Source organism: Solanum stenotomum, chromosome 3 (assembly GCF_019186545.1).
Source record: "Solanum stenotomum isolate F172 chromosome 3, ASM1918654v1, whole genome shotgun sequence".
Taxonomy (NCBI): Eukaryota; Viridiplantae; Streptophyta; class Magnoliopsida; order Solanales; family Solanaceae; genus Solanum; species Solanum stenotomum.
In genome coordinates, this window is record NC_064284.1 from 39,908,127 (window position 1) to 39,930,169 (window position 22,043).

A 22,043-nucleotide genomic window follows, 5' to 3' on the forward strand; every position below is an offset into this window, starting at 1 on the left:
TTGTTTAATGGCATAACTTGACGCAGAGTTCTCCTCAAATGCTCTTTCTTTTCCTTATAATACTCCATATGATTACTCAATTTTCTTTGGATGTTTAGAAAAGTTAAGTGTATTGAGTGTTTTTTATTTCCTATTCCAAATCTATTTTCCAGTAGTTTTGTCTTAACTAGCATGTATCCTTCATTAAAAATTTGAAAGGCTCATGTTGGAATTCATCATGGAATGTTTTCTATTTGTTGCTCGATTTAGTAAATATTCATTTGATTTGGTTAGCTTAAGTTAACTTAGCAAGAATAATGCTAAGCTTTTTTTTTAATTTTTAATTTAATTTAATTTTATTATGCATGAACTTGGCCCGAGGCGGAGTTAGCAGACGAGTTGATTTTAGCAAAAGATATTTAGAAAAATAATAGCTTCAATTTGTTGATTTTATAGGTGAGAAGATTGTTGCTGGGGATGTCATATATGGTGGTTCTGACTGGCTGCTGTCACAAATTGTTCCAAAATCCAGGATTGGGTGAAGTTGGTATCTCTTTTATAGATGTAACTTTGTTTTCAATTAGGTTATTAGAATCTTGATTTTCATCTTATGTGTATAGGTGAGTGGATAGCTAATACTGTTTTAGTTGGTTTTAAGTACGAGATTTTTATTCAATTTGTTAAAATCATGAGTTAGAGGTGTAATTTTGTCCCATATGTCTTCATTGTTGCTAGTTTATTTTTCTACCCTAATATAATGGCTTCTTCATATGCATGTCCATCCTTTTTATCTTAAGAGGCCAAATATTGTATCCTCTGTCCCTTCTATTTTTCATTTTCTCTTCTAGCTGATAGTCTTTATTTAATGAATAATCATATGTTATATGTCTCTTTAAATTGCTGTATTTTTCATCTCACAATTTCACATAAGCATACAAGTAATTGCAATTGTTTATTTGTGCTTCCAATTTTGCTTAGTGTGAGGTCTGAGTTACTTTTTCCTTTTACAGCTATTAGAGTGATCAAGATGTTCTACAGAAGCTAGGCAAAACAATATATTTTTCTGCTTCCTAGCTTTTAAAGTATGTTTTATGTGGAACTAATTATTATATTCTGAGCTCATTATTCATTTTATTAACAGAAGGCAGAAGCTGATATGATGGGTGAACAAGAGAAGAGGGAAGGCGAATCATCTTCTTCTTTCCTCATGTGAAATTACATCAAGAAAAAATTTGCCTTTGTGGCTCTTGACTATGAACAAGAGATTGAAACTGACAGGAGCAGCTCCTCCACTGAAAAGAACTATGAATTGCCTGAAGGACATGTTATTACCATTGGTGCTGAGAGGTTCTGTTGCCCAGAGGCCCTTTTCCAGCCATCTATGATTGGTATGGATGCTGTAGGTATCCATGAGACTACCTACAACTCCATTCATTATCCTTATGAAGTAGCTAAGTAGAGAAGAATATCCATATAATAAAGCTTTCCCAACTGGTGAACGATCCTTCCCGTGCGGTGATCGTGGATAAGACACTCAGAAGAAGTAAAAATTACACGAAGATGGTTAGCTGCAAGGTGACTAAGGATGAAATTGGAATCTATCATGAAGAATTCGGGATGAGGCAGACAAAAAAGTTGAATGTCTTTTTTCTTTTGCATATCTCCCAGACAACCACACAGAGCAATGCTTGATATAAGGGCTTCAGATATATATTTGCAGGGTGTTTATCTTATGAGCAAGAAAATCACTGTCTTCACTCCCAGCATCATGAAGATTAAGGTTGTTTCTCCACCAGAGACTAAGAACAGTGTCTAGATTGGAGGATCCATCCTCGCATCACTTCGCACCTTCCAGCTGGCAAGCCTTTATTTTTTAAAATCATCTCTTGCATTACTTTTGCATTTTGAAACTGTATTTTGAACTATGTTGTTGCAAACTTAAAAATATTTTGTGCTTAATCGGATGTGGATTTCGAAGGGTGAGTACGATAACTCTGGTCCATCCATTCTCCACAGGAAGTGTTTCTAAAGTGCTGCTACTACTTTTACATCTGTTTGCGAGTTCTTCTTTATTTTTTTGTTCATCCCGCTAAAGCTATTATGTCGTCCACAATGAACTTAGATTTGTTGTTATAGGCGAGTATTTGAGATGGGGCTATGAAAGAAGGGAGATTAAAAACATTGTACCGCTAATACTATTTCATGTTTCCTGTTCAAGCTTCTTTTGTCTAGAAATATCCCTTCTTGAACTTGAACTTGAACTTGAACTCCTTAGGTTGTTTTTATTTTAGGATATTATTTTGTGGTGTTGTTGGTGTTTATTATTTATTGGGGTCATTTCTTTCATTTTCTTTGTTTTGTTATTCTATAGTACCTCTTTTTTTTTTTTATCTTGGGAACAAATAAGTCAATACTTATTGAATGAGAATTTTTGTAGCATTTTCAGTCTTTGGAAATCAGTTATGTAATTTCTGTGGTGAAGCGTTATTGTCATTTCTGTTATTTTATGATATGCAATGGATGTCTCAACTATAGTTCATAGTGTTTTCAGCAAAATGTAATGAAATTTGAAAAATAATATTTGCGACAATGTTATGTTGTGCATGGGCTTCCCTTCTTGTATCTTATAGAGGATGAAAACCATATGAGTATCAAAACAATGTTGCTTTTTGAATAACACATCTAATAGCAAACCTTAAGAATGAGCATTGCATAAAGAAATGGAAGCATAGGCAATCTGCCTTGGACACTAGCACAATCAAGTATAGGGGAAAACTGAACTACCAATAAGAAGCATAGACAAAATAGGCTAGACATGGAGCCTCCTACTCTAAATCTAAATAGAACGACGAGGAGATAGTGTGTTGGGCTGTTTCATATCCAACTCAACTAAAGTATTTTTGTGTCACGACCCGACTTCAGGCTTCTTTAGTCAAGATGACTATAACCCACCAGTAGGTGAGCTAATATGTACCCCAGAACGACAAGTAATGCAACACTCCTCCACGAACACGGAGGAGATAGTGATGGCACACCAAAAATAGTAGCTTCACTCAACTTAGCTCGGACCTTCTTTTGATGATTTCTTTGGCTTAAATACTTCCTAATCTATTGTTTTAAGTTTCCTCAAGAACTTTTGACATGTTGGCTTCATTTGTAGGTGTTTTGAACTAAAAATGACTTTCTAAACCAATTTGAATGATCAAGAAATTGCACCGGATATTGAGGAGGAAGATTATTTTTGATGAGAGCAGATTGCTACCGGTAAAATGCGCCCGAAAATATGATGAGTACTTGGCCCAAAATAAGGACATAATTTCATTTTCAGTTTTGAATGCCTCCGTTTTCTTTATTTTGTTGATTATTTATGCATACTGTGATTGTGCCCTTGTCGGGCGTACTTTTCATTCTTTGTTATGCATTGGTGTGCCCTTGTCGAACTTTGATATCTTGGATGCTTCTGTTCATATTGTGTTAGATTGGTCTATTTTAGTTTTTGATTTGTAGTTTGTAACTTCTTTGTTTTTGTTTTGATAAAAAGATTTGGATTGATGATGTTCGATGATGGATAGAGAGTGATGGCTTTCTTAAGGGTAAATCGTTGATTGCTTGTGAGTGTTTGATTGACGTTGATTGTGACGAAGTCTGAGTAGCCGTTCCTGAATAGATGCATGAGGTTGCATGATAATGGATTGGTTTACAACTCTCTTAATGGTAAAATCATGGTCTTTTTGGGAAGGTTTTGACTTGGTTGGTACTAAGAGCATAGTCATGCCTGCGAGTAGTGTTGATCATACCTCTCCATTTTTAAAAGGTTTAGCATGTTGTGAATGATTTTGTCACAACTCTTACAACTCTTTTTATGACTCTTGATTCGTTAGCGGTTAAAATGTTCAATGCTACTTGTATTTTGAAAAAGAAGTAAGATTTTGAACCATCTTGATTGATTTGAAGGCCATGTGCGGTGAGTTGTTGAATAAAGCCTTGTGTTCACTTTTGTCACCTAGAACTTGCCCGGTTGGTCTTGAAATGTTGGTCTTGATTAAGTTTTGTTGGAAAAATGATCTTAGGCTTTCTTTGATGTTCTTGAAGTCCACTTGGCCTAAAAGTCCCACCTTTGCATTAAATATATCCTTTGTTGTCCCTTTTGAGCCAAATTCTTTTTATTGGCAACCACATTACTAGCCTTAGCCTTTTTGAAAAAGTAACCCTCTTTTGAACCCTTCCCTCCTTGAACTTGAGGTTGTGAAAGTTGAGGCTAAAAGCCATAGTTGGGGCTGTTATGGGATGTTCATTGAAGGGATGCTTACCACATGAGGGCTTGATATAAAAAAAAAGAAAAAAAGAAAAAAGGAGAGAAATTGAAGGATGGATGGGAAGTCTTAAAGAAAGAAAAAACTTTGAATAAGAAAGAAAGAAATATGAATAAATAAGACTTGAATCCTCCAAAAGTTGAAAATGGTTGCATGTGGGCATCTAGAGTGGAAATAAGAAAAGAAAAATGAAAAATAGTTTGGAATGTGCATGAGTTTGAAAAGTGGAGAAATTTGGACATGATGAGTTGTTGTGTAGTGTTCAAGGAGGGAGTAGTCACTTATACCTAACTAATATCCTAACCTTCCCTAAGCCTACATTACAAGCTTAACAAAGTCCGTCGAGATTTCAAACCAAATGGAGTTGAGTCAATGTTGATTGAAAATATGGGCAAGCCTATGGTGTGACATTTGTGTGCATGAGATGATTTTTTGTGAGTGTGAGTGTTGCATCTTTGTCCCTGTCTTGTTTATATGTGTGTGGTTTTGGGACACTTCTTTCTTGTAAGGGCATGTAAGTTGAAAAAGTGGTGATTTTGAAAATTTCTAATCGAGTCAAGTGAGCATGTGAAAGAGTTAATGAGTTGAGTCATTTCTTGAGTTTGAGTTGTTGTCACTTAAATGATTCTTGGTTTTTGAAAATGTTTCATAGGAATGAGAAGATTGCTTTGGTGAAAAGTTTTCATGTGGACTATTTGTTAGTACCAACAGAAGCCATTACCTTTATGCTTGATTGAGAAAGGGAAATTGATTTGTGGTGTGTGTTGAAATAAGAGCTTATTGTGTTTTTGATTTTCTTTACTTGAGGACAAACAAAGTTTCTAAGTTGGGGGTGTTGATGAGTGGTGGATTTCCACTCATTTGAGGCTCTTTTCGTAGTTATTTTGGCTTGCTTTAGTTTAGAATTGGTGCTTTTAATGCATTTTTTTCCAGAGTTGCACGAAAATGAAATGGAGAGTTGATTTAGGATGTTTGAAGAAAGCAAGTGAACTTGAGGCGAAAGGAGGTCAAGAGCTGAAAATGCAATTTCTGGCAAGGCAAGTACCCATCGCGAACGGGCTTGAATAAACTAAGTGAACTGTATCTGCCTGTTTGAATGTCTTCATTTAGGGGAAGAAGTTTGCCAAACCTGAGCTCAAATCATGCATTGAGGAGTTTGAAGAAAAGTTGAATAAATTCGACATTGAGAGGAAGGAACAAGAACTTACTGCCAAAAATGCTCAAAGCCATCAACAGAAAGTGGAGAACTTGAAGAGCATCACGGTGACTAAAAAAGAAGAAGAGGAAACTAATGAATCTGCTGTTTTTATTTGTGTTGGGATTAATTAAGTTGAGGGCCAGATAGTTCATGAGTTATAGTTGAGATTGGGGGCACAACTTGTGTGAAAATTGTGCCTAAAAAGGCTGCCCCCAATATGTTTGATGCAATGCCCCAACCTGATTTTGATTTCAGGAGAAGATGACTCCTCGAACGCACCCAATAGTTAGCAAACAAGTTGATTTTAGCAAAAGAATAGCTTCGATTTTTTGATTTTATAGGTGAGGAGATTTATGCCGGGGATGTCATATATGGTGGTTCTGACCAGTTGTTGTCACAAATTTTTCCAAAAGTCGGGATTGGGTTATGTTGGTATCTTTTTTATGGATTTAACTTTGTTTTCAATTAGGTTACTAGAATCCTGATTGTCATCTTATTTGTACAGGCGAGTGGATAGCTAATACTGTTTTAGTTGGTTTTAAGTATGAGATTTTTTTATTCAATTTGTTAAAATCATGAGTTGGAGGTGTAATTTTGTTCCATATGTCTTCATTCTAATCAATTTGTTCTTCTTCCCTCATATAATGGCTTCTTCATATGCATGTTCTTCCTTTTTATCTTAATATTATCTTATATTAATTTTAATCATATGCATGTCCTTCCTTTTCATCTTAATAGGCCAAATATGTGACTCGTTGTAAGTTTACGTTTTTTTTAATAGGATGTTGCTACAGTTCAACTTTGTTTGTACTTAAATAGAAATTATAGAATTATCTAATAGACTATATACCATTAACATGAAAGTTTTTGATTATTCCTCAAATGCATGTAGGATTCATTGGAGTTTACCGTGATAAATGTGCGAAGACCTCTAGGGAACGACTTTTTGAGAAGTAGTAAGAAATGACCTCTGACGTTTATCTTAATGTATTCTCCTGATTGTTGAAACTCCTGGCACAATTTGATGTATCTTCATAATAATCTTTGATTTCTGCAGGTTTATTTACATTTGGCTATCAACAACTCTCATGCAAATATGCATCTAATCACTCATTCCAGCTTGACATGTATGTCTCTTCTTCTACTCGAGTTTCACAAAGCTAAATATATATGAGCAATAAAATAAAAATATATATATTGTGTTCTTTTGCTATCTTTCTTCCCTGCTTCTTACAAAAATATTAATGCAATCCTTATTTTATGTAAAAATAAAATAAAATTAAACAATGCTAAAGCTTTTTAAGTCCTAAATTAAATTACCCACTGAAACATCCAGGGAACCCAGCGACCACTAAGCCCAGTTGCATCATCCTCGTAGAAGATTCTTACGAGAATTATCCTAGTGTCGAAATCGAATGACCCTCCTTTCAATTCTGTTGAGAATTGGTACTAAATCGAGCGAGCACAAGAGTTTGAATTTCGAATTTGAAATACCTTAAATCCTTATCCGTTTTCCCTCCCTTTTCATTCCATTCTCTTCCTATATATACTTCCCTTCCTTCAGCGTTTTGGAGAGGTTTTTTTTACACTAATTTACTACCCAAAACAGAGGGAATTTTCATTGGAAGAAAAGGGTTGGAGAGACAAGAAACAACAACGGAAATTTACAAAAAAAATATACAGGCATCATAGAAGAAAATTAAAGAAAATAGTATTCCTATAGTTAGGAGGTTCGAGTCTTTTGTTGCTGGATTCGAGCTCTTGTCAGAATTCCTCTTGTGGTTGAGGAATAGCTCGATTCAACTCATTGTCCCAGCTTCGCTGCTCCACAAAAGGTTTAATCCCTCTCTTAAGCTTGACTTGTTTCTCTTTGTTTTGTTTAGTCGATTTCGTTGATATACAGACTGATTTAGCTATTATTTATTTTGATAAATTGCATTTGTTGTCTGATTGTGTAGTTTCTCTGTGTTGTTATTGGATATTACTAGTTGGTTGACCTCTAGAGATTTCCATCTTCTTCTTGTTTGTATTTGCTTTCATCTAAATTAGTCATTGCCTATATTTGGTGTTGGACAGCAGCAATGCTTGGGTTTAGCACCTCATAAATGATATGTTGGCTTCCTTTTGTCATTTGCTTGGTCTAGAATTCCAATTTAGCTTGACAAAAGTGAGATTATCTTGGCCTAAGATGTGCCTTTGTTTAACTCTTGGTCGCTGCATATGCCCTTTAGTTTGCTAGTTTCTTAAGCTCATGGGATGTTTAAGTTCCCTTATCGTATCTCTTTTAGTGTCAATCTCTCGTTATGCTCATCTTGATTCAATTTTCGTACTTAGTATGTTTTTGTATTTAGGTGTTTTATTGTCTATGCCCTGTTTTGTTTTCAGCATCAGTTCCTTCATTTATTTGCTACTGTTAATACCACCCTCTATAGGTGTAGGAGTTTAAAAATTGATTGTTATGATCCATATAAAGAATATGGCTTAGAGAGTTTTTTTTTTTTTGAAAAATAATATTTGCGACAATGTTATGTTGTTCACGGGCCTCCCTTCTTGTATCTTCTAGTGGATGAAAACCATATAAGTATCAAAACAATGTTGCTTTTTGAATACCACATGTAATAGGAAACCTTAAAAATGAGCAATGCATAAAGAGATGGAAGCATAGGCAATATGCCTTGGGCACTAACGCAATCAAGGATAGGGGAAAACAAAACTACCAATAAGAAGCATAGTCAATATAACCTAGACTTGGAGCCTCTTACTCTAAATCTAACAGAACGACAAGGAGATAGTGTGTTGAACTGCTTTATATCCAACTCAACTAAAGTATTTTTGTGTCATGACCTGACTTCAGACTTCTTTAGTCAAGACGACACATACTATACCCCACTAGTAGGTGAGCTAACCCGTACCCAGAACGACAAGTAACGCAACCGCGGAGGAGATAGTGATGGCAGACACTAAACAACAGCTTCGCTCAACTTAGCTCGGACCTTCTTTTGATGATTTCTTTGGCTTTAATACTTCCTAATCCATTGTTTTCAGCCCATCTCAATTCCAACAAGCAATACGCGTACATGGACGTTCTTCTTCATCGCGAGCCCAGCGAATGGCCGTTGAGAATTGGTACGAAATGTAGCAAGCACAAGAGTTTGAATTTTGAATTTGAAATCCCTCAAATCCGTTTTCCCCCCCTTTTAAATACCATTCTCTTCCTATATATATATATATATATTTATTTATACCTTCTTTCCTTCAGCGTTTGTTGAGAGACCAGAAATTTTTGAGTGTTGTTTATTTCCTATTCCAAATCTATTTTCCAGTAGTCTTGTCTTAAGTAGCATGTATCCTTCATTAAAAATTTTAAAGGTTCATGTTTGAATACATCATGGAATGTTTTCAATTTGTTGCTTGATTTAGTAAATATTCATTTGATTTGGTTAGCTTAAGTTAACTTAGCAAGAATAACGCTAAGCTTTTTTTTTTTTTTTTTTTTAATTTCAATGCATGAACTTGGCCCGAGGCGGAGTTAGCAAACGAGTTGATTTTAGTAAAAGATAGTTAGAAAAATAATATATTCAATTTGTTGACGAGTTGATTTTAGCAAAAGATAGTTAGCAAAATAATAGCATCAATTTGTTGATTTTATAGGTGAGAAGATTATTGCTGGGGATGTCATATATGGTGGTTCTGACCGGCTACTGTCACAAGTTGTTCCAAAAAGCTAGGATTGGGTGAAGTTGGTATCTCTTTTATAGATGTAACTTTGTTTTCAATTAGGTTATTAGAATCTTGATTGTCATCTTATTTGTACAGGCAAGTAGCTAATACTGTTTTAGTTGGTTTTAAGTATGAGATTTTTATTCAATTTGTTAAAATCATGAGTTTGAGGTGTAATTTTGTCCCAGATGTCTTCATTCTTGCTACTTTATATTTATACCCTAATATAATGGCTTCTTCATATGCATGTCCTTCCTTTTTATCTTAAGAGGCCAAATATTGTATCCTATGTCGCTTCTATTTTCATTTTCTCTCCTAGCTGAAGTCTTTATTTACTGTATAATCATATGTCATATGTCTCTTTTTTTTTTTTAAATAGGTAACTTTGTATTCACACAAAAGACCTCATCAAGAAATTGATGAGGAGGGATTTACAAACCCCCCGGGGGTGCCATCATTCTCAAATCCAAAACCAAATTTTCAAAAATTTACAATTGTCCTATAAACTCTACTAAACTATCTGCTTCCCCCACTAAATCTTGCTTACACCAAAAAAACAAAAGACTAAGGCATCTCATCTTGATCGTCTGGTAACTGCTTGTCCTCCCTTCAAAGCAACATTCATTCCTTTTTTTCCATAGTGTCCACCAAATGCAAGTAGGTACATTTTTCTACCAATCTCCCTTTGATCCTATCTTCCCAATTCCTTGCTAGCGTGTTAGTACCTCAAAAGTGGTTCTGGGCATTGTCTAGTTAACCCCGATTATACAAATGAACATGTTCCATAGATCTGCAGCCATCCTGCAATGCAAAAATAAATGGCCATTTTCTTCCGCCTCTTGTTCACACATAAAGCACCTTGAGCAGATCTGTAAACCTCTTCTTTGTAGCACTTCGTGTGTTAGACAAGCTTTTCTAATTACCAACCAAGTGAAGCAAGCAACTTTTAGAGGGATCTTAATCTTCCGTATTAATTTCCAAGGACAAGATGTTGTCAAAGAGTGGTTGGTGTTTCTTTTCCAGTAACAAGACTTTATTGTAAAAACTCCCCTACAATGCAATTTCCAAACTGGTTTGTCAGACTCTGCATTGATGCCAAGGAACATGTTCAAGGTCTGGAGTAAGTCTGCTACTCTTTGAACCTCCCAATCATTTAGAGCCCTTCTAAATATAAGATTTCAGCCTTGAGGATTCCACATCTGCGCTATAGTGTCATTTTGTTGTAGACTGATGATGTACAAATCAGGAAAGAGTATCCTCATTTTCACATCGCCTAACCAAATCTCATTCCAGAAACTGATCTTTAGGCCATCCCCACTTTGAAAGTCACCTGCGCATTGAAGTCAGCCCACATTCTCGTAATTGTTTTCCATACTGAGCACCCAAAAGTACCATTCACCTCTTCAGTTATCCAATTACTCTGTAGGCCATATTTCTCAGCTATGAACCTCCTCCATAATGCTGTATCTTCGTAATAGAATCTCCACAACCATTTTTGCAGCAAACTAGTGTTCTGAATACTTAAATTCTTAATGCCCAGACCACCTTTTACTTTGCTCATTATCACCTCTTCCCATTTAACCAAGTTGTATCCTTGCTTCTCTTTGTTCCCTTGCCAGAGGAACACCCTTCTCAACTTGTTGAGTTTCTTTCCAATACTTTTTGGTAGTGGAAAAAGACTTAGTATATAAGTTGGGAGGGCATCCAGAACTGATTTAATGAGAGTCACTCTACCTCCAAGAGATAAATATTGATTCTTCCACCTTGTCAGCTTCCTTTCACTTCTCTCCAAGACTTCACTCCATACTTCCAATTCTTTGTTCTTGGCTCCCAAGGGCATCCCCAAATATTTGGTGGGAAGAGAGGCCACTTGGCAGCCCAGGTTGTCGGCTAAGCCTTGCATATTATTGACTTGATTAACTGGGAATAGGCAACTCTTCTGCCAGTTCACATGTAGAGCTGAGATGGCTTCAAATATGGTTAGTATTGCCCTCAGATGCCTAATTTGCGACACTTCTGCACCACAGAACACAAGAGAATCATCTGCATACAGTAGATGTGTAATCTCCATGTTATTAGCTCTGTTAGTGTATGCACCAAAGCCTCTTATCCACCCCAATTCTTTAGCCTTTCTAACCATGTAGTTGAGTCCCTCCATTGCTAGAAGGAATAAGAAAGGGGGCATGGGATCTCCTTGTCTCAGTCCTCTTTGTGGTTGAAAGAAACCTTCTGGACTCCCATTTATAATGATTGAGAATTTCACTGTTGACACACAAAACTTGATCCAATTCACTCATTTCCTCCCAAACCCCATGTCACTCAGAGCTTTAAATAGGTAGTTCCAATTTACATGGTTGCATGCCTTCTCTATGTCCAATTTGCATAGAATACCTGGTATCTTTTGCTTTACCCTGGAGTCGACCAACTTATTAGCCAATAAAGAAGCATCCATTATCTGTCTATCCTTCAAAAAAGCCATTTGATGCTCGTTAATCAGTCTCCCCATAATTGTTTTCATTCTTTCAGTGATCAACTTAGCGATGATTTTGTACATTCCACCAATTAGACTTATTGGCCTAAAGTCCGTGAGTTCCTCTGCTCCATACTTCTTAGGGATTAATGCCACAAAGGTGGCATTCAAGGATCTTTCGAACACTTTATTCTGGTGGAAGTTATGAATTGTTTGCATCACATCATCCTTTATGATCTCCCAACATTCCTTGAAGAAACAAATAGTGAAACCATCTCGGCCAGAAGCTGTATCCCCATCACACAATTTGAGGATGTGTACCAGTTCCTCTTCTGAGAATGGTCTCTGCACCCATTCTTGCTCTTCTTGACTTATTCTGGGGCAGTTTATCATCACAAAAGGTGGTCTTAATCTTTCTGATTCAGTGTATAGATTCTTATAGAATTTTGTTATATGCTCTTTTATTTCCTTCGGATCTTTACTCTCCTCCCCGCTAATAACCATTCTATCGATGATGTTGTATCTCCTATGTGCTGTTGCCACTCTTTGAAAGAACTTGGTATTATTATCTCCCTGCTTTAGCCATAATACTCTGCATTTTTGTCTCCACCTGGACTCTCCATTCTTTGCTAACTCTTCTAGCCTAACTAGGATCGTTGCTCTAATAATCATCTCATCCTCTGTCAGCATTCTGTCGTTCTGAATCAAATCTATCTTAGCTAGCTCATTTAGTAACTTGTTTTTCTTGTTGATGAGTTCCCCAAAAGTTACACCGCTCCATTCTTTGAGTTTCTGCTTTAGCATCTTTAATTTCATGCTAAGTTTGAAGTCTGGGCATCCTTCCACAACAAAACCATTCCACCAGTCCTGAATTAAATCTTTGAAACCCTCAACATTAGTCCACCGATTTTCAAATTTGAAGTAAGGCTTCCTTTGTTCCTAGTCACCACATTGTAGCATAATGGGGTTGTGGTCAGATATAAGTCTAGGCATAATTTGTTGTCTAATGTTTCTAAATTGTTCTTCCCACTCAGTTGAGTAGAGAAACCTATCTAGCCTAGCAGCACTTTGATGGTTAGGCCCTCTGAACAAAGTGAAATTCCCACCCTTTAGGCAAGGATCATGTAACTCCATATCCTCTATCCACCTCGAGAAATCAGTCATTACATTGGTTATTCTCCTGCATCCTCTTCTTTCGGCCATTGTTCTAACAGTGTTGAAGTCCCCACAGGTAACCCACGGACCTCCACTTAGCTCCCTAACTGCAGCAATTTCTTCCCAACATTCTAATTTTTTAGTTCTAGTGTGTGGGGCATACACACCAGTGAGAAACCAACAAAACCCATCTTGGACAGCTTCGAATTTGTATGAAATTGAGAATTTTCCTTCCTCTACACTACTGCCCACCCAAATTCTTGAATCCCACATTATCAGGACCCCTCCGCTGCTGCCATCGTCTTTAATATACCCACACCTCATCCATCTGCTAGCCCACAATTGTTTGGCAATCCTGTCTACATCTTTGCTGATTTTTGTCTCCTGAAAGCAGTAAACATCAGCTCTCCATTTAAGTAAAGAGCTCTTAACCAGATTCCTTGTTGAAATCTTGTTAATCCCCCTAACATTCCATGATAATATATTTACTTTCATTTGAGAAATAGTGGGTGGACTCTCCCTCTGTTCCTTACACCTTCAACTTCATCATTCAAATCTGATTGCAAATTCTTCAACTCATTCTTTCCAATTCCTCTATGTCGAGGAGTTGCTGCTTCACTATTTTCCCCTATCTTCTCCATCCCCATTTTCCTTTCATCGATCTTCATCAGTAATGTATGTGTTTCTACCGTAAGTTCTGCTAAGTTCCAAAATATATGAACTTACCCAATTGGATGCTTCGACCTCTGCATCTTTCTGGTCTCCAGGACTTGTTGGGTTCTGAAGGGTGATTAGGGCGTCATGCGGAAGCTTGCAATTTGCAAATCATATGGTTGATAAATCAGATAACAAAAACTTATACTAAAAATCGAAAGATTATTATATCAAAACTAATATAAAGAAAAACATTAAAACATCAGAGAGAATAAATCTCCCCATAAACAAGAATCTTAAACGACTACATTGTGGATGTTATTATTTTTTTTTTGTTAGAAGAAACAAACCTATATTTATAGAGTCCTAAAACCTTTTCTTAGTAGAAAAAGAGTCCTAAAAGCTTTCCTACTAGAAAAAGAGTCCTAAAAGGAGAGAATAAACCAAATATGAAAGAATATTATATTTTCCTTTCAAGAAAAGTAAAAACATTTATGGTAATGTTTTGTCTTTTCTTTAAGGAAAAATAAATCTTAAATTATGGTAAGAAAATCAGGGCAAAACCCTAACAGGACTTTGTATGGATACCGGCTCAACATCATGAATCTGCTGAATTTGCAAGCCTTCTTCTGGCGATTTTTGTACTCCTGAATTCTCCCCAACATCCTTAGGTTGGTCGATCTCCTTTGCTTTATTGCGAGTTGGTTCAACAGCCTCTTCCATCTGGTTAATCGACTCTCCAAAATTTTGATTTGCAGAGCTGTTGATGTTCTCTAAACTCTTTGCTGTTTTGATTTTGTTGTACGCATGCAGGAATTGAGACTCTAGTTCCTTGATGTCCTTTAACCCTTTGATAAAACTCCCTTGATTATCACATATTAAGTCAAGTTTTTTATTTAAAAGACCCCTTTTTTAGTTTGCTCTGGCCCAAACCTTTGAACTGGGCTTTGTTTTGAGTTGGACTCGCCCGGCCCACTCCTTTATTTATTTTCAAAATTTGCCCATGCTCTTCTATCAAAACACGTGATTCACCTGCTGTGTTTGTTGCTTTTTTGACTTTGCAAGAGGTTCTCGTCTTTACCCAATGGTTCTCCGCCTTGAATCTGCTGGGTAATGACTTTCGAGTTCCGATCTTCTCCGGCGACCAACCTTACCGGCGATTCGGTCCAAATTTGCATCGTATAGCATATTTCACCCCCGTCTATGGTCACCTCTTTGGGCATGTCTGCTCCATCTCCTTTGATTCTGATTCTTTCCCACTTGAGATGATTTCTCAATTGGGTTTCCTCTTCTGTCTCTTCCCACCCTTCGCAAAAATCTCCGATAGCCTTGAAAATTTTCTGGTCCCAGAATTGCAAAGGTAAACCTAAAATTATTACCCAGGTCGAGCTTTCTGTACCCCTCCCGCATCTCATACCTACTGTCGGCTTCCACCATTGGAGGGTAACTGGCTTATTCCTCCACTCCCAGTCTCTTTCGATCACTTGCTCTGCTATGACCCTAAGTGCAAACTCAAATAAGAAGAGCCCATTGCCCATTTCATAAATGTTCAGACTGTGTGTTTGTTTCCATAGTCGATTGGCCCATCCCCTGATTTCCGCAATAGTCGTTGTTTCTCCGACTCTAGGTTTAAATACACCCACCAAACTCCTCTTTAACACTTCGTTGTGCTCCTCTGGATCATCTGTAACAAAGATTCTCTCTCCCTGTAGGACTACCTTCTCCTTTTCAGCAAGTTTTGACCCCTTGTTAGCCCATTTAATGCTTTTTAGAGCTGTAGCATATGGAATGTCCCTATTCACTAGCCTATGATTCCCCAAGCTCACTAAATTTTTGTGACTATTAATGAATCTCCCCACCTTTTCCGCAATGCCCAACCACCCTGAATTGAATGCTAGTTCAGGGATGATAATTACTCCCCTCCTCCTACCTCTCACGTTTATTAGACTGAGGTAGCGACCATAGTTATTGTAGTTCCTAGAGCAGAAAACTTCTGAGAAACTGTCTTTCTATTTCCATCTCTTGACCGTGTTCCCCCTTGTTAGTGATGCCTCCCGCAATGTCTGCACGATCCATTCCATTGTCTTCTCATTGAAAGTTGTTCTTGTAACAAATTTCCTATTTCTCTCTATCCAGTCGTACCAACCTCCTGCCGTACCAAGTGTTCTTGAGATGCCGTAGGCTTTGAATCCAACTGCAAAATAAATAATGTTCTCCATTGATTACAAACAGGGGAGATAGAAGAAGAGAAAAAAAAGAGTGGAAACTGGTGATCGTAAGGATCACCGGAAGCGTAGGGGAGGGACCCTACTGGATTATGACATTCCTCGATTTTTGTGTTTGGGAGCTTTTTTTTTTGTTATGTGCCTTGCTCCATGCTTTGCTTTTTTAGCACTTGTTATATGTCTCCTTAAATTGCTATATTTTTCATTTCATAATCTTCACACAAGCATATAAGTAATTGCAATTATTTATTTGTTCTTCCTGTTGAGAATATAATTTAATAATAGAAGTGTGCTCTCTCTAACAGCTTAAGCTTTTAGATGTGATGGTCACACATTTCAACATTTCAACATGGTATTAGAGCAGGCAGAGGTCTTGAGATCGAATCTCACCGCCACCCAAAACAAAAAAGAATTTCCACGTGCTTGGCCTATGAAAAAAAAATCAGGCCCGCACGTGAGAGGGAGTGTTGAGAATATAATTAAATAATAAGTGTGCTCTCTCTAACAGCTTAAGCTTTTAGATGAGATGGTCACACATTTCAACACTTCCAAATTTGATTAGTGTGAGCTCTGAATTCCTTTTTCCTTTTACAGCTATTAGAGTGATCAAGATGTTCTACAAAAGCTAGGCAAAACAATATATTTTTCTGCTTCCTAGCTTTTAAAGGATGTTCTATGTGGAACTGATTATTACATTCTGAGCTCATTAATCATTTTATTAACAGAAGCCAGAAACTGATATGATGAGTGAACCAGAGAGAAGGGAAGGTGAATCATCTTCTTCCTACCTCCTGTGAAATTACATCAATAAAAAGCTTGCCTATGTGGCTCTTGACTATGAACAGGAGATTGAAATTTCCAGGAGCAGCTCCTCCACTGTAAAGAACAATGAATTGCCTGAAGGACAAGTTATTACCATTGGTGCTGAGAGGTTCTGTTGCCCAGAGGCCCTCTTCTAGCCATCTATAATTGGTATGGAAGCTGCAGGTATCCATGAGACTACCTATAACTTCATTCATAATCCTTATGAAGTAGCTAAAAAAAGGAATGTAGAGAAGAATATCCATATAATAAAGCTTTCCCAACTGGTGAACGATTCCCGTGTGGTGATCGTGGATCCATCCATTGTCCACAGGAAGTGTTTCTAAGGTGCTGCTACTATTTTTACATCTGTTTGCGAGTTCTTTATTTTTTTGTTCTCCCTGCTAAAGCTATTATGTCATCCACAATGAACTTAGATTTGTTGTTCTAGGCGAGTATTTGAGATGGGGCTATGAAAGAAGGGAGATTAAAAACATTGTACCGCTAATACTATTTCATGTTTCCAGTTCAAGCTTCTTTTGCCTAGAAATATTCCTTCTTGAACTTGAACTAGAACTCTCTTTAGGTTGTTTATATTTGATGAGAGTGATTGTGATGTAGATTATTTGTTGGGGTCATTTCTTTCATTTTCTTTGTTTTGTTATTCTATAGTACCTTTTTGTTTTATCTTGGGAACAAATAAGTCAATACTTATTTAATGAGAATTTTAGTAGTATATTCAGTCATTGAAATTTTTGTGGTAAAGTGTTAGTGTCATATTTGTTCTTTTATGATATGCAATGGTTGTCTCAACTATAGTTCATAGTGTTTTTAGCAAAATGTAATGAAATTTGAAAAACAATATTTGCGACAATGTTATGTTGTGCACGGGCTTCCGTTCTAGTATTCTATAGAGGATGGAAACCATATAAGTATCAAAACAATGTCACTTTTTGAATACCACATCTAATAGTAAACCTTAAGAATGAGCAATGCATAAAGAGATGGAAGCATAGGCAATCTGCCTTGGACACTAGCGCTATCAATGATAGAGGAAAAGTGAACTACCAATAAGAAGCATAGTCACAATAACCTAGAAAATGGAGCCTCTGACTCTAAATCTAACAGAACGACGAGGAGATAGTATGTTGGACTTTTTCATATCCAACTCAACTAAAGTATTTATGTGTCGTGAACCGACTTGAGACTTCTTTAGTCAAGATGACACATACTATAACCCACCAGTAGGTGAGCTAACCCGTACCCAGAACGACAAGTAACACAACACTCCTTCGCGAACGCGGAGGAGATAGTGATGGCAGACCCAAAATAGTAGCTTTGCTCAACTTAGCTCGGACCTTGTTTTGATGATTTGGTTGACTTAAATACTTCCTAATCCATTGTTTTAAGTTTCCTCAAGAACTTTTGACATGTTGGCTACATTTGTAGGTGTTTAGAACTAAACATGGCTTTCTAAACCAATTTGAATGATCAAGAACTGACACTGGAAATTGAGGAGGAAGATTATTTTTTATGGGAGCAGGTTCCTACCAGTAAAATGCGCCCAAAAATATGATGAGTACTTGGCCCAAAGTGAGGACACTGTTTCATTTTCAGTTGGGAATGCCTTGCTTGTCTTCACTTTGTTGATTGTTTCTGCATATTATGATAGTGCCCTTGTCGGGTGTACTATTCATTCTTTGTTATGGATTGGCGTGCTTTTGTCGAATTTTGATATCGTGAATGCTTCCGTTGATATTGTGTTAGATTGGTCTATTTTAGTTTTTGATTTGTAGTTCGAATCTTCAATGTTTTTGTTTTGATAAAAATATTTGGATTGACGATGTCCGATGATGGATAGAGAGTGATGACTTTCTTATGGGTAAATCATCGATTGCTTATGAGTGTTTGATTGGCGTGGATTGTGGCGAAGTCTGGGTAGCCGTTCCCGAATAGATGCATGAGGTTACCTGATGATGGATTGGTTGACAATTAAGGGTAAAATCGTCGTCTTTTTGGGAAGGTTTTGACTTGGTTGGTACTAAGAGCATAGTTATGCATGTGAATAGTATTGAGCATACCTCTCCATTTTTAAATTGTTGAGTCTGTTGTGAATGATTTTGTGACAACTCTTTTTATGACTTATAATTCTGTAACGGTTAAAATGTTCAATGCTACTTGTATTGTGAAAATGAAGTAAGATTTTGAACCATCTTGATTGATTTGCAGGCCATGTGTGGTGAGTTGTTGAATAATTCCTTGTGTTCACTTTGTCACGTAGAACTTGCTTGGTTTGTCTTGATTAAGTTTTGTTGGAAAAATGATCTTAGGCTTTCTTTGATGTTATTAAAGTCCACTTGGCCTAAAAGTACCACCTTTGCATTAAATATATCCTTAGTTGTCCCTTTTGAGCCTAATTCTTTTTATTGGCAACCACATTACAAGCCTTATCCTTTTTGAAAAAGTAACACTCTTTTGAACCCTTCCCTCCTTGAACTTGAGGTTGTGAAAATTGAGGCTAAAAGCCTTAGTTGGGGGTGCTATGTGAAATTCATTGAAGGGATGCTTACCATATGAGGGCTTGATATAATAAAAAAAGAAAAAAAGAAGAGAGAAATCGAAGGATGGATGGGAAGTCTTAAAGAAAGAAAAAGCTTTGGAAAAGAAAGAAAGAAATATGAATAAATGAGACTTGAATCCTCCAAAAGTTTAAAATGGTTGCATGTGGGCATCTAGAGTGGAAATAAGAAAAGACAAAAGAAAAATTGTGTGGAACGTGTAAGGGTTTGAAAAGTGGAGAAATTTTGGCATGTTGAGTTGTTGTGTAGTGTTCAAGGAGGGCGTAGTCACTTATACCTAAATAATATCCTAACCTTCCCTAAGCCTACATTACAAGCTTAACAAAGTCCTTTGAGATTTCTAACCAAATGGAGTTGAGTCAATGTTGATTGACAATATGGGCAAGCCTATGGTGTGACATTTGTGTGCATGAGATGATTCTTTGTGAGTGTGAGTGTTGCATCGTTGTCCCTTGTCTGTTTATATGTGTGTGTGGTTTTGGACAGTTCTTTCTTGTAAGGGCATGTAAGTTGAAAAAGTTGTGATTTTGCAAATTTTTAATCAAGTTAAGTGAGCATGTGAAAGAGTTAATGAGTGGAGTAATTTCTTGAGTTTGAGTTGTTGTCACTTAAATGATTCTTGGTTTTTGAAAATGTTTTCATGGGAATGAGAGGATTTCTCTTGTGAAAAGTTTGCATGTGGACTATTTGTTAGTACCAACCGAAGCCATTACGTTTGTGCTTAATTGAGAAAGGGAAATTCATTTGTGGTGTATGTTGAAATAAGAGGTTCTTGTGTTTTTGATTTTCTTTACTTGAGGACAAACAAAGTTTCTAAGTTGGGGGTGTTGATGAGTGGTGTATTCCCACTTATTTGAGGCTCTTTTCGTAGTTATTTTGGCTTGCTTTAGTTTAGAATTGGTGCTTTTAATGTGAGTTTTTTTTCAGATTTTCACGAAATGAAATGGATAGTTCATTTAGGATATATTTGAAGAAAGCAAGTGAACTTGAGACAAAAAGAGGTTAAGAGCTGAAAATGCAACGGGCTTGAATAAACTAAGTGAACTGTATCTGCCTGTTTGAATGTCTTCATTTAGGGGAAGAGTTTGCTAAACCTGAACTCAAATCATGCATTGAGAAGTTTGAAGAAAAGTTGAATAAATTTGACATTGAGAGGAAGGAACAAGAACTTACTGCCAAAAATGCTCAAAGCCATCAACAGAAAGTGGAGAACTTGGAAAGAATCACGGTGACTGAAAAAAGAAGAATAGGAAATCGATCAATCTGAAATTACTTAAGGTTGTTTTCTCTAAGTCTATTGCCCTTTCATTATTTTGTTACTATTTCATATTTTATTTACAAGGTTCTCATTTTGAAAAAAAATATGGCAGAGGGAACTAGAGCTTCATGCTTGTCTCTTTAATTTATATGGGTAATTTATGTTTTTATTTAGCCAAAGAATTTAAAAACAATGTAGAGGAGGTAGTAGCTGTTAACAAGACAGTAGTAACTTTTATAAATAGTTGATCCTTCACTACAACTTTTCTTTAAAAATCCATATAAAATTCAAATGATGGGTTTTTTTTGGAATTGTACATTTAAAAGTAGATACTGATAAAAAATCTCTAAAGTCAATTTTGCGAGAGAGTAGGAGATATATAAAGAGGCTAGTGGCGAAATTGATTGATAAAACTCTCAAAGTCAATGTGCAAACTGTATTGTTTGCAAGAATTGAAGTGCGAACAATAAAAGACAAATAAGTGAAGCCATCATGATGCAATAATTGTTGTATTTGTATTGTTACTTATGATCTATAATGGAAAGGAGTGGGCTTAGTTCCTGATTTGGTTATCTGGAATTTTTTGTAACTACGTTTTCTTAGTCATGCAACAGTTTTTGAAATCATGAATTCTGGAAGTGCAAGCAGAATGTTCACATTCAGCACAAGGATGTGCTGTGTCGGAAGCAAATTCTCAGGCTTCCACTGAGGTGATTGATTCAACAATTGATGAAAGTTAAGTTCAATCGCCTGTAAGTCGAACCAGAGGTTCCTTGCAACATCCTACATCCTGTGTGGAGGAGCAGGATGTGTTCGATATTGTGTATTCTTTAGTGAAAGAGTTTCCTTGCCTTATTCCTAGCTGTAAGCTCAATCTTGTGGGGGGCACTTACGCGTCGTGTTAAGAGTTAGCATCTAAGGTAAGTTTTCTCCCCTTCTTCCTACTCAATCTTGGGTAGGTATTTTTGAAATGGTCTCGTTGATATGTGTTAATCAGTGCTTAAATTGTTGGGCATTTTTTGTTTGTGTGGGGATTAATTATGTTGAGGGCTAGATAGTTCATTAGTTTTGGTTGAGATTGGGGGCACAACTTGCGTGAAAATTGTTCCTAAAGAGGCGTCCCCCAACATGTTTGATGAAATACCCCCAACCGGATTTTTATTGCAGGAGAAGATGAGTCCACGAACGCGCCCTCTCGGCCACGAACTCGGAGGAATCTGATCCTAGATTCTCCGCGAACGTGCCCAATAGTTAGAAAACGGGTTGATTTTAGTAAAAGTTAGTTAGAAAAAGAATAGCTTCAATTTGCTAATTTTATAGGTGAGGAGACTGTTGCCGGGGATGTCATATTTGGCGGATTTGAGCGGCTGCTCTCACAAGTTGTTCGAAAATCCGGGATTGGGTTAAGTTGGTATCTCTTTTATTGATGTAACTTTGTTTTCAATTAGGTTACTAGAATCTTGATTGTCATCTTATTTGTATAGGCGAGTGGATAGCTAATACTGTTTAAGTTAGTTTTAAGTACGAGATTTTTATTCAATTTGTTAAAATCATGAGTTTGAGGTGTAATTTTGTTCCATATGTCTTCATTCTTGCCACTTTGTTTTTCTTCCATTATATAATGGCTTCTTTATTTTCATGTCCTTCCTTTTTATCTTAACAGGCCAAATATGTGACTTTCTGTAAGTTTA

The 22,043-nt window shown here is 36.7% G+C and overlaps 1 pseudogene; it reads left to right on the forward strand.

The window, feature by feature from the left end:
- The first annotated feature begins 465 nt into the window (after positions 1-465).
- LOC125858946 (actin-like) lies at positions 466-2,008 on the forward strand (annotated as a pseudogene).
- Positions 2,009-22,043: the final 20,035 nt, after the last annotated feature.